This window comes from Topomyia yanbarensis, chromosome 3, assembly GCF_030247195.1.
Source record: "Topomyia yanbarensis strain Yona2022 chromosome 3, ASM3024719v1, whole genome shotgun sequence".
Taxonomy (NCBI): domain Eukaryota; kingdom Metazoa; phylum Arthropoda; class Insecta; order Diptera; family Culicidae; genus Topomyia; species Topomyia yanbarensis.
This window is the reverse complement of record NC_080672.1, coordinates 307136197-307149960: the sequence shown is the minus strand read 5'-3', so window position 1 is coordinate 307149960 and position 13764 is coordinate 307136197. Positions and strand designations below refer to the sequence as shown.

At 38.6% G+C, this 13764-nt stretch overlaps 1 protein-coding gene across 5 annotated transcripts in view; it reads left to right on the top strand.

Annotated features, from left to right (window-relative positions):
- The window catches only part of LOC131688666 (cAMP-specific 3',5'-cyclic phosphodiesterase 4A-like), a 683953-nt gene that overhangs the window by 462261 nt on the left and 207928 nt on the right, over positions 1 to 13764 (top strand). The gene's annotated exons all lie outside the window — the stretch shown is intronic.

Genomic DNA, 13764 nt, shown 5'->3' with positions numbered 1-13764 from the left:
GCCGGATGGAACCGAACGGGATGTACGATTACGATTGACAACCAAATTTGCCGAGTTGGCTGTACTTGGTTCCGGTTCCTTGAGTCATACCTGCTGTAAACGAATTTCACCAGATTGATGGAGGTTAACTCGGCGAATGTCTTCAAGCTAGTCATCACTTTTTTCCCGAGAGGGGCGTTTGCTCAGAAATGATTGTTACTTGAATGTTGCGTTTTCTTCGTGGAAACTTCATGGTGTTTGCGAAATCATTTACTCTTTCGTACGGTATGCGGTTTGTAATGTATGTATTTACGCGATGGAACACCATTTTCATTTAAATATTCGTAAGTTGAATGTCAAATAAAAATTATCTAATGAAATTGAATTAACAAGGTAACACCACTAGGACGCCAATCGTTTTACTGGTTAAGGGACCATTCATAAATAACGTGAAAATTGCCCAAAATTGATGTAACAAATTGTCACAAATTTCTCTATCCCCCCTCACCTAATACGTAAAAAATTCTTCGATTTTTTTTTGTGCAGCAAAAACATGTTACGTAACGATATAGCTTACTCCCCCTCCCCCATATGTCACAACATGTCACAACTTCTCGTACCCCCTCCCCCCTAAACGCGTTACGTAATTTATGAATGCTCCCTTAACTATCAATATGTACTGCTAACCAATTGTCATATAAGACCTAAAGTGTCAAGTAAGGACTTGTTTGCTTATTCTATAATTATTACATTATGTTCATCAATCTCCCATGGATGGTGATCGAGTGTTGTGAATCGAATGTTTGTTTCGCATCCAATTGCATTCCTAAATCACACGCCTGATCAACTCTTGCCACAAGCTAATGCTTCAGTCGCACTGAACAGGGCATGATGATAGCCACTCGAGCCATTGACAACAATATTAGTAAGTCGAGGAATTTGCGACTTCATTTCTAAATTAGTTATGGAATTTGCGTTTCGACTTCGTCTCATCAGAATCCGACACTAACTTAGTAACAGGACTAAGCTAGCGCCAGATTGACGCTAGCTCCAAAAAAACGGAGACACAATTTGTGTTCCTGACCAAACCCCTAGTCCAGCGTGATATCCCGCAAGAAACCTCATCAATATCTGAAATTGTCTTAGCGCTCGAATAAAGACGACAAACAGAGGCGGGTCCAGAAACTTTTTTCAGGAGGAGGCGTCTGAAATTTTGATTTTAAAATGAACATTGTACAATACGTAATATGTAATAACCTCATTAAAAATGAAAATCGCTGAAAAATTGATTTGAACTGATTTCGAGTTTCAAACTAATTTGAAATTTTTGGAAGCTGAGGAGGGCAGAGGTTTGGACACCGAAGACCCTCCCCCAGGACACGCCACTGACGATAAATACGAAAATAGAACACTACTTGTGTTCACACTAAACTACATGCCACCGATGACGTCCCGCAAGTACGATAAATGTGAGAAACAGTCAAATCAAAATAATGTAGGCGAATTCGTCCAGCGATTTTGCGTCTACCTTGTGCAAAGACAGTTTCAGATACTGATGAAACGAAGTCGAAGCGCAAATTCATTGGCTTACTAAAATCAGGTGTTGTACCTTTTATACTCAAAATAGTTGAGTTCATCTTTCTCCTTAGAAAAAAATATAGCTCAACACCATTATCTTTTTGTTAACATCAAAACACTATAAAATTGAGAACAATAAAATCAATTTTGAATAAATGTGTGCCCCTCTAATCAACATGTGGCTCCAAAAAAATCACTACACTCTATAAGCTTTTTTAAATACCTTCAAAGCCATTCCTGATTGAGACAGGCAAAAGTGAGCACATATGCCTTTCTTGCCAGCTTTGTGAAAATTACGATACGCAAAATTCTTTGATAACTTATACCACTAACTACTAGCCAACATAAAGGACGTCGAAAGCGAACAAGCATCAAAATTTCGAGTCATCATTTTTTCCTTCCGCTTTTCTCGATGCCAATGAATGACACGAACCTGAACTCACTATCCCATTCATGATTTCCACTTCCCGGGATCCATTGACCTCATTCCAGATACTCAAACTGGCCAATCCACCCATCCTCGCTCTCTCTCACACACACACAAAATCAGAACGATAAACTCGTTATGCGAACTTTCGCTCCGTTGATGCGGTGATTTGAATGCTTACACTTTTCAACATGGAAAATATTTCAATTGGAGTTGGAGGAGTTTTCTTCTGCTTCAAAGTGATTACGGAACGGACACGGTGTTACGGCGAACGGGGATGGATAGATAGAGAGAACGAGTGAACTCGTGCGCGGTATCCTCTTCTAATCTGATCTGTTGACAGATGGAAAAAAAAGAATCGAGAAGAAAAGCTTCTGCCATTTTGCCTTCCGCTTTAATCTTTGATCAAACGAATCTACAGCAGCGGTAAGCTTTTCCCTTCATTGCTTACGGGGCATTTTTTTTTGCTTGGTTTTCGCTCCTGCGTCGCTCTTGTCGTATTCTTTGCGGGGTAGCTTTCCTTTGGGACCTAGCAGACTCCAATGCACAGTGGTCCAGAAAGAAAATTTAGCTGGAATTTTGTCTTTTGACTTTACTGTATGACTTAACCTTTATAATGCCTCAGGTATTGTTTTTGAAGTTTGAAGAATCTTGTCTTTTGATGAGAAGGGAGTTTTTTCTGTTTCCATTCGATTTAGAAACCGCCTAATCTTTCAAGTCTCTTTTCGAGGCCCAAAGGGCTTTGTCTCACATGCCAAACGACTCTGTTCCACGAAGTGGAGCAACGTCGGTATGTGTATCTGTATCTCAGAAACGTTAGACCCGATCGTAACCGAACTAGCATCAAATGATGTCCTGTTTTGGATTCTGCTTTGAATTTGATTTGAAATTAACAAAAAAAAACCTTACTTGAATTTATAAGGTGTACACTAGACTGGTTCAATTTTTGACTTTTAGCTCCACCAGGCTCTACTGATTCCTTTTATGGCCCTTAGTAATTTTGCAAATTTTGGTACCGATTGGTTGTGTCTACGAACCCTCCAAAAATTTCAAAGTTTATATGGAAGTTAGTATGGAAAATCGGTTAACATTGAAAATAAATTCTTAAAAAATCACCTCATCATTCAATTAATCAGAAGACTATATATTTCTAAAGGTAATCTTCTACTGAACACATAGCAACCCTGTTTGAATAGCTACATCGTTATACCAGTGTAAATTAGACTTGCCACCCATCGCTCGCGTATGGCAGTAATACTAATACGAAATTGCAGTTTATAAACACTGAACACTTCAATTTTTTTTCCTAGGTTGGTTATTTAGACTGAATAAAAGGAACAAAATAAAGAAATGAATATGCTGAAAAAATAGAAAAAATAAATAAAACAAACAAAATGAATCAAATGAATGCAATGAAGGGGGGAAGTGTGAGAGAGGGGGAAGTCCAGAAGTCGGATCAACTAAAAATTCAACAGCAGCTTATTATTCAAATTATTCAAAGTAACGGAATAAAATGAAGCAAATATTAAAAATAACATGAAAAATAAAATGCATTAAATGCAGGAAAAACTCAGTGAGAAGAACTTTTCTGAGTGCAAATAAAAAATTAATTAAATCAAGTGAATGAATAAAACAAATAAGATAAATTTGAGGGACATCGTTTAAAAAGTCCTGAAATTTTTGTAAAATTCTTTTTATTTGACGGTAATATGAGAAATCGTTAAATAAAATTACAATGAGTCTTCCTGCATTTCCATTATGTTTTCGACCGAGTTGTGACGATACTCTCTGCTGCGGCGACGCGGCGATGATCGAGCGCGACCCTCACTGTCATTGCTGAGCGATAGACCTGAAACGTAAAATGGTGATGATAGAGAAAATTGAACGTTATCTCGGACAGTTACGTTACTAGTTCGCAGTGCTTAATCTCAACAATTTTAATATTATCGATACAAGTGCCGTCATATAAATACCCCATTTCTATAATTTAAATATTGCCTAATAATTATAAATAAGTGCTTTATTGAGAATGAGTAATTTCAAGGACAAAATTATTATTACCTAGATACGAAACTTAATCTATACTTATGGCTATCTAGATCAACCTAATACTGTACTTAAACTTAAATGCCAACTCTTCAGAATTTGTAACGTGCAATATTGGTTAAATCCTGGATTCTACTCTACTGTGAGTATGGCTTTATAAGACACCATAAACTAAGAATACGTTTGAACTTAACCTAATCGCCAAATTTGTACCAATAGGGATTGAACTGCACCGCAAATTTGGATGTCTGAAACGTCCCAACCTACCGTTCCGGGTTTTCACCAAATTTGTGAGTAAACAATGTCTTTAGCCGTAAACCAAAATGCTATCCAAATATATTTGTAGCTTGAAGCATCACAACATAAAATCGCGTGTTTTGCTATCGAGAGTTGGAGAAACCCACAATCACAGACCGCTTTTCAATTTCTTTGTTAGGCGAAAAAACGCCTCTTCTCTACAAAAAACGCCTCTACTCGTCAAACACACAAACAAACGAAACAAACGGACAGGACACGGATCACGAATTGAACGGCAACTTTGAACTGACAAGCGTGCTGTTCTACTCCCCCAGTAAGGAAGGATGACCCGCCTTGAAATGGCGAGTGGGCCAACAGCACGGCTGCCTCCGTCCCGTCAAAACTCTGGCAGGTCTACGTTTACTTTATTTATTTATTTATTTATAATTAATTAATATCAACAGACACACTGTGGTCCTAATGATAATTTCTTAATCTATATAAAAAGTCAGATTATAATCTACTACGTGAAATGCGAAGGTTTAATTCGGATGACACTCTGTTGAAAGTCCGCTGCAAACCAATGATGGTACCGTTAACTCCATAATTAGTCCGGCGAAGAGGTAATCGGAGGAATATATTATTGCGAAGGGCGCGAGGGCGAACGTTCATATTTATCGCACTGAGAAGCTCGGGGCAGTCAATTAGATCGTGCAAAATATCTGAAATCGTCATACGGGATAGTAGATACAGAACAACGGATTAGGATTGTTACTAGCATCAGTGGTTGGAACATCATTGTTATGTACGTCCGCATTTTTTTTTTGACTGGGGGTAGTCAAATCCCGGTCAAAAAAAATGCAGACGAACATGTTCAGGCTAGAGTCTGTGGTATTATAGAGTCCCGTACAGAGGAATGCGCAACACTGCCTAAAATGATGCCCTCTTCTTTGTTCCTGGCACCCACAGTTTTTGCTGTAACTTTGAGTGACTTCACCCGAGTTAAACAGTGGAGTGAATTGAAAATCTACTGTTTCGTGGCTTATAGCACTTTATTCATAATACTATTTCATGTAATTTATTTTACATTGTTACAAAAAAGTATAATAAACTGAATACAGTGTCTTGTTTCGGCGATTGAGATATTTCGCCATGATATTATTTCTCTCAACACTAATACTTTTCTTGCATGTTCTCCGAAAGAAGAATGTTTATTTTGCACGATAGGTAGCCATCTGACTGTTCGATAGGTAGATTTGGCTTCACTCTGTGCGTGCCTTTATATAACATAAACAACGCCTTTGGTTCAGGCGTTTTAAACAGTTTGACGTTTGATTCAACTTGCCTGTGCTAATTGCCTATAAAATAAATTCCCATTAAATTCTATTAATAGCATCTTCATTAGGCAATTAAGGGCGATTAAATGGTGCGTTCCGTGGGCGATCTGGGGGTGATTCAAAGGCGGGTAGGGAGGCACAAAAATGACGGCGCCAAATCGCCTAAATGTTGCATTTGAAATAGCCCCCGTAATTGCCAGCAATTTGCTGGCAAATTGCTGGCTATTAGCGCATCCGAGTTAGCAAATAGTCCCTGGTTAGCCAGCAACTTGCCCTTTTTGACTGGTATGGACCAAATAGAAGAAAGTAAAAAAATATAACAGTCGAGAATTCACACCGAGAAAAAACGCTTTATTGAATCAATTGCTTTCACGCATGATTTTTTGCAATTTGTAGCAGCACATAAAAATTATCTGTCACATAAATATCATATGAAAATTATTGAAATTCATATACCGTGCATCAAAATTATAATATTATGCCACATAGAATTTTGATTCATAACAAATTTCACATCATTTTTCTGTCTGCTTCTCGTTTTTCTGCAGTAAATTTTATGCATTGGACATTTTCGGTCTCGAATGCATAAACATCACAGCAGTATAAAAGAGCCGGAAATGGAAAATATGCAAACTCTGTATTTCACCAATTTGAATCTTAACTAAACAGTTTGTTGTTATAGTCAAGCCAAATTTTTCTGCGTGTACTAAGAATGTGGACCAAAGACTATTATTGCCAGAGAGACCTTTGTCACAGATTTTTTGGAAATTTATCTAAGACTTTCACAGATTTTTTTCCTATTTTAGTCATCACAGATAGTAAAAAGATTTTTTTGGCCGAAACACAGATTTCAATGTGGCATCCCTGCTTGCAATATATTGAGTCCAATAAACAAAAAAACGACTTTCATTATTTGGCAGCTGGTGAGGGTTGTTCCAGGGCAATCGACGATGGTGCAAACCGAACAAATCTGCTTCAATTCGATAGACACCGTTGAGATAATGCGCGTTCCATAACTTATATATGAAAAGTTGAGGAACTTGATAAAAAATCAAACGCAACTAGTTTGGTTCACTACACGCATCTGTGGCAAGAATTACGGGGGTTTGAGTACCCGGAGTATTCCTGGTATTAGAGTAGTTAAAGTAGTAAAACTGCCAAAATTTTCGACTTTGTTCGTTTTCATTTCAGTTTCTAAGTGTTAGCAATCACGAAATTTTTGTTCGAAGATGCTATTTATAGAATTTAATAGGAACTTAATAGTGTGGTAATAGGAGAGTAGGTTATTTGGGTATCTAACGATAATTTAGAGAAGTATTTATAGTTGAACTAGAATTTGATGTCGGATTGAATTCAGATTCTGACTGATTTTAATAATTAAATTTTCATTACTTGTAATATTATATTTCCTTACAAATTTGACCATTTATCAGCGTTAATTGAGGAGTGCATTTACGATAGTCCTGTACCAGAATTTTAAGCTAACATTAGGGCAATTTATGTATATTTTTGAAATTTATATGACTTTATACTTAAAAGACTTCGGATTTCAAATCATGTTCGCCGCGTTCTAAACGAAATTGGAAACCTGGTTTCATCTATGTCGTCTCGAATTCTTTATTAAACTTATTAGTGTAATACAAACTACACAGTACAGTAAAAAAATAAAAACAAAATATTTAAATCTTAAAATTACAAGTTTTAATTATAGTTTTCGCGAACATTTATCTGTAATTGGTAACAAATTTCACAAAGCCCAAAAATCTCTTGCTAAATCCTAGTTTGACTTTTTTCCAAAAAATCTAGTTTGACTTTTTTACAGTAAAAAGACAGAATATAGTGAATGTAGTCCAGGGTTATGAAACTCGAATCAGATTTTCATTCCGATCCCATTATTTTATGCTTATACGGGATTATATTTACCCACGCGTGCTGTCTATAATATAGGGCTTCCTTTTCAGAAAAAATGACATAAAAAACTTTTCTGAGACACCCTAATGTGGAAAAACCCTACAACCCTAACGGAAACAGCAGCGAAGAAATACTTGTTTATTGAATACTATCGAAAAATAAAACAAATTACTCTGAACTTAGTTTGTACCTCACGAAGATACCCAAATACACAACACTCTCCTGTTACAACACTCTCCTAAATTCTATAAATGGCATCTTCCAACAAAATTTGTATTCTATTGTGATTGTTAACACTGAAATGAAAACAATGTCTAACATTTTGGCAGTTTTACTACTTTACCCTAACACCAGGAATACTCCGGGTACCCTCGTAATTCTAGCCATATATGTGTGCAGTGAACCAAACCAGTTGCGTTTGACTTATTATCCAATTCCGTAACTTTCTACATAAAAACTGTGGTAGGAATCCCGTAGTGACCAATTGAATGCCTGGGAATCGCTTATTGCTAAATACCGGAAATAAACCCCCGTAACTCTGGCCACAGATGCGTGCAGTGGACCAAACTAGTTGCGTTCAATTTCTTATCAAATTCCGAAACATTTCAAATATATTGGGAATCGCTTTTTACCTACTGTGCAGTGAGATGCCTTTGCAACATTATAGCTGATATGATGCTTAAATGTCATGTTGTTCATCGAGAAAAACTCCAAGATCTTCGACACAATTCGCTCTGTCACTCGATCATTCTGCTAGACAGAATTCGAATCGAATTGACGTTTTTTCCTCGGGAACGTAATGACCATGCATTTCTTGGATTTAGGGTCATTCTATTGATTTCAAACCATTCCACAAAGGTTACCAGGTTGAATGAAAGCTGCCTCATCAGAACTAAACAAGGGTTGACGTCGTTGAAATACAGTAGAAAAATCAGTGGACCGAGATGACTGCCTTGCGAAATGCCAGATAAAGCGATGAACTCTTCGGATACAAAATCACCTATCTGGACTGCTAGATGACGATTACTGAGTTACGATTGCATCCAGGAATCAGAATATATTGGCTGCCTTTTATGTAGTCGGAGAATTGTGCCTTGCCGTGTGTTTTCAACATTTGCTGAGCGGAAGGAAAGGACAAGGAGGTGTGGGGAAGTAGAATTGGAAGGGTTGGGAAAATAACAGCACAAAACAAAAATAAACAACAGGTAAGTTAAACTCACAAGTAGTTCAACTTGCCTGCGAATAAGCCTAAAGCTCTTTACCACATTGGATAAGAAACTTTAGTATGTCTCTGAGTTTCAGTCGTCCAAACACGATTTCGTCTATATAAGGACGACCGAAGACTCGAAATGGCAATTGCGCTATCGTTGGACAGTTGCATATCAGATGATATGAGGTTCCGTAGTCGGATTCACAAAGATCACATGAAAAAGACTCAGCGTGCTGAATAGTTGCCATGTGATAATTGAGGTTGCAGTGGCCTTGGTCAGCATGTCGCAGTGGAGCTTCGAAAAATGTAAGAGATTTTTCGAAATCACTGGGCACGGTGTTCTAGAAACGCCTTTGTTTGGCGACATGTTTGTAGATTTCTCCAATAATTGCGGTGCTCGGACGAAGCCCAGGACCGTATTTTTTATCTTAATGTTGACAATGCTTAGTTCTTCAATTTGGGTTCGGCACGCGATCACTAGCTTGGACCGGGATTTGTCTGAGCTAAGGGCCTTGATTGCAGACTGACTATCGGAGCAGAAGTTTATAACGCAGCCGGACAAACTCAGTTGAAGGGCCGATTGCACCCCGCACATAATCGCAAAGATTTCTGCTTGGAATACAGTATAGTATCTACCTAGTGAGTGAGATTGTTCCAATCTCATCTCACGACAGTAGACACCAGCACCAGCACAATTACTGAGATACGATTGCATCCAACGGAGAATATTAATACCAAAGCCAAGTCTATCCAACTTTGCCACTGCAATAACGCGATTAATCTTATCAATCTGTGGAAAGATCCATGTAGATAACGTCAGTTTGAAGGCCATCGGACATGGCATCTGTCACATAGGTTGTGAACGACAGAAGATTCGCAGATGTTGAACGTTTCGGCATAAATCCATGCCGAATCTCGAAGATATACTGTGCTGTTTGTAGTGGCTGAAAATGGGTTCCAACACAACCATTTCGAACAGCTTAGGAACTGCGCTTAGTGTTGTAATACCAGGATAGTTGTCGATGTAGAGATCAGGTAAACAGGTAAACTGTAGATAATGAAAACATACATGATGCTGAAAAGTAGAATTGAAACAGTCAGATGAAATAAGAAAAATCGCTCCGAACTCAATCTGAAAAGGAAACTTCTTTTTGAGCAGTTTCTCCGTGAGCTCTGTGTGACCTGGACGAAGTATTGAAATGCAGCAGACTTTCAAGAATTCTCAAATAACGACAGTCGACTTCCTTTTTATCACCTTTTTATGAACTGGAAACATGAAGGAGTATTTACAGAGGTTGAGAAATACTCAGGTTGTTAGAGAAAGTTTAAACAGATGAAAAAAGAGGTTCAATTAGACCGACAGAGCATTTTTTAAGAATAACAGCTGGTATACCATCTGGGCTTGCCGAGGTTGAAGCCTTCATTTTGCCAATCGCCAGTTGTACCATATTATTGTGTATTAAGAACGTACTAAATATTTCCACAATTGAAACGAACATAACCAGCCAAGGAATCATAGTTTGGAGAAATGAGAAAGGCACAGTTGCACCACTAGGTGGATTAAAACAGGTTTTTGCATTGGAAATTTGTTTTGTTTGTGCTTCTCTTTTTGTGCAGACGATTTTAATATTCTAACGTTGCAAGCTACTTTTCGAACTGAAAGTTTGGGATATTTCTCAATAATGGCAACCACCTTCTAGTTCAGTTGTCGGGACCATACTTTTCGATATGTCCGGTTTCAACCATCCGGTTCATAGTTAAGTTTTGGATGTTTACCAATAACTGACTAAATATGGAGTACAAAATTCTCAGTAAACATCCTAACATGAAACAATTTCACAATGCTTAGCCGGCATTGTTTTACTAATAACTATCAGTCCGGAAACAATTTCGGCTCACAGCTAGCATGGCAACAGAAATCTGCAACGAACAATTTGCGAAAAGTGCACTGCAATTGATGGTAATTTACAAACTGGTCACATGCACATACGAAAGGTCCAAAGCAATGGCCATCCTCTGTCGGTCTTTGGCCCCCTTGGCGAAGGAATGAATAGCGCTTTCAAATGTTCAGTGCAAAACGCCATTCTTTCTGTAACTAACGTCTTATCGCAATTTCTCAAATCGTCGTCGTTTGTCCAACTGGGTTTTTCACATTCCAACCTACCGATCGACCGGCTACCATGAATAAGGTTACTGCTGCGCTCGATGCGATTGTGCCCTGTCCTAAGGCAGTCTCAGAAGATGACGAGCAACCCAGTGGTCTGACACGCTTGTTCCGGGATGCAGGAGAACTGGGAAGACTGGTATCACGGTGTGGGAATTTGTGAACTATTTTATGAATAAATTGACAAACGAGATGCGAAATAATAAATGTGTCAACGGTCGATTTTGTCACACTACTAAATAGACCCACTAAAACTGTTCATATTTGCTTTTCTATTCGTATATGTATATCAAAACATAAAACATTTTTGCCTTTCTCATATAAAGAAAGGCTATGCAATCACTGTAAAAATCGACTTTTTAACCGAGGCCCGGAGGGCCGAGTGTCATACACCATTCGATTCAGTTCGTCGAGATCGGCAAATGTCTGTGTGTGTGTATGTATGTGTGTGTGTATGTGTGTGTGTATGTGTGTGTGTGTCATTTAAACTCACACAATTTTCTCAGAGATGGCTGAACCGATTTTCGCAAATTTAGTTTCATCTGAAAGGTATAACGCTCCCATAAGCTGCTATTGAATTTTTAGTTGATCCGACTTCCGGTTCCGGAGTTACGGGTTGAAGAGTGCGGTCACACAGCAAATTCCCATATAAACTGGTACCACCATGATGTTCAAATGATGTAAAACATATTAAAATTGATGTAACATTACTCTAGTTTGCGGGTCTGTATCACTAATGATCAATCAAAGTAGCTTTGACCACATTGGCCACCTATGATGGTTCATGTCGCCCCCCGGGGAACCCACCAAGTTCCTAAGCTTATATCACACCCATTCCCCAACGAATTCTCTACCGATTTTTACAAACTTGATTTCAAATGAAAGATACAGTAATGCCATTGACTGCTGCTGAATTTCATTCGGTTCTGACTCTTGCTTCCGGAGTTACAGGGGTGTTAGTAAGGATACACTGGAATTTCCCATATAAATCGGTACAATCGTAATACCTCAGAGGCTAAAAACTATTAAAATGGTCACCAAATAACTTCTAATCGCAGATCTAGATCACTGATTGCCAATCAAACATTCTTTGAATATATTGTCCACTATCAACGATTCCGGAAGTCCGGAATTCCGGGCATATTCCACAATTAAAGTCAAATCGATTCTTCGGTGATGACTGAACCGATTTTCGCAAACCAAGTCTCAAATGGAAGGCAAAATATGCAGTTGAGTATTGCGTCGCCGCCCCCCCCCCCCGTCTTGCCCTTACACCTCCCTCCTTCATCACTCCCCTCCCCTTGGACCACCCTCACGCCCGCATTTCCTTCATCCATCCCGTATACCGAAATAAGATGAAGGATTTCTGACGCATCCTCCACTCCCACTCTACTAACCCCCCATTCCCTACACGTTCAAACCCATTCCACCTACCTTTCCAAATTATAATCACATGAACATAACATTGAACTCATGCTTATTAAGCTAATTAAATATTATTCTTTTGCCTTTCTCATATAGAAAGGTTATGCAATTGCTTCAAAAACCGATTTTCTAACCGAGGCCCGGAGGGCCGAGTCTCATACAACATCCGACTCAGTTCGCCGTGATCGCAAAATATCTGTGTGTATGTATGTGTGTATGTATATGTGTATGTATGTATGTATGTATGTATGTATGTATGTATGTATGTATGTATGTGTGTATGTGCGGATTTGTTAACAAAATGTCCACATCGGTTTCTCGGAGATGGCTGAACCGATTTTTACAAACTAAGATTCAAATGAAAGGTATAATATTCCCATAGGTTGCTATTGAATTTCATTTTCAACCGACATCTTGTTCCGGATTACGAGTTGAAGAGTATGGTTACAAAACAAAATTTGTTGATTTGTCCATATCGGTTTCTCGGAATTTTCTGAACCGATTTTGACAAAATTGATTTCAGCTGCTGTTGAATTTTGTGTGGATCCGAGTTCTGGTTCCTGAATTACAGGGTGATACGTACGATCACGCAGCAAATCCCGATTCTAACGAATTCTGCGATGAATTGGTGAGGTGATCATTCAAAGTCTCTTTGGCCACACTGGCCACCATCGACGGATCCGGAAGCATCCAAATTCAGAATAACGGTTATATTGGTTTTTCGAAAATGGCTAGAACGATTTGATCAACTTAGTCTCAAATGAAAGGTGTTGCGTCCCCGGAAACTGATATTAAATTCCATCTCCATCCGACTTCCAGCTCCGGAGTTACGGGTTGTGGAGTGCGATCACATAGAAAACTCCGATTCAAACCGATACCTCGATGAATGCAAAAAGGTGCTCTTATATATACTTACCAAGTGTAATAAGAATGAAAGACATTTCCATAATGTTATATTGTACGAACCAGTTATTAAATCATAGTTTGGAGAAATGAGAAAGGCACAATTGCACCTATAGGTGGATTAAAACAGGTTTTTCTTATAAATATCATTCATTAAAAAAATTATGTTTCCAATTTTTCTTATCTTACTACTGCTGTCATTGAAGCTGACAGCCTTATCACACCCGTCACTTTCATTTCGAACATAAATCCTTGAGATTCTCACCGTGCCTCGATCTGCTTTCCGGGGCAGCGGTACCTACACCCACATATGCCACCATGAATGGGAAGATAATTCATTCTCCGAGAACGGAAAGCTGTCGTCGGACGTTTGTGTCCTACACTCGTCGTCGTCGTCGGCCCGTCCGGAACCAAGTCCATTTCCGGTCAGGTGTGAGGAAGATGTGCACATCAGCAGCAATAACACAAACCGATTACCGTAAGTGTTACTGTTTGTGCAAGTGAAATATTGTTGGCATCTGTGACACCGTCTAGTCATGTGTGTCCT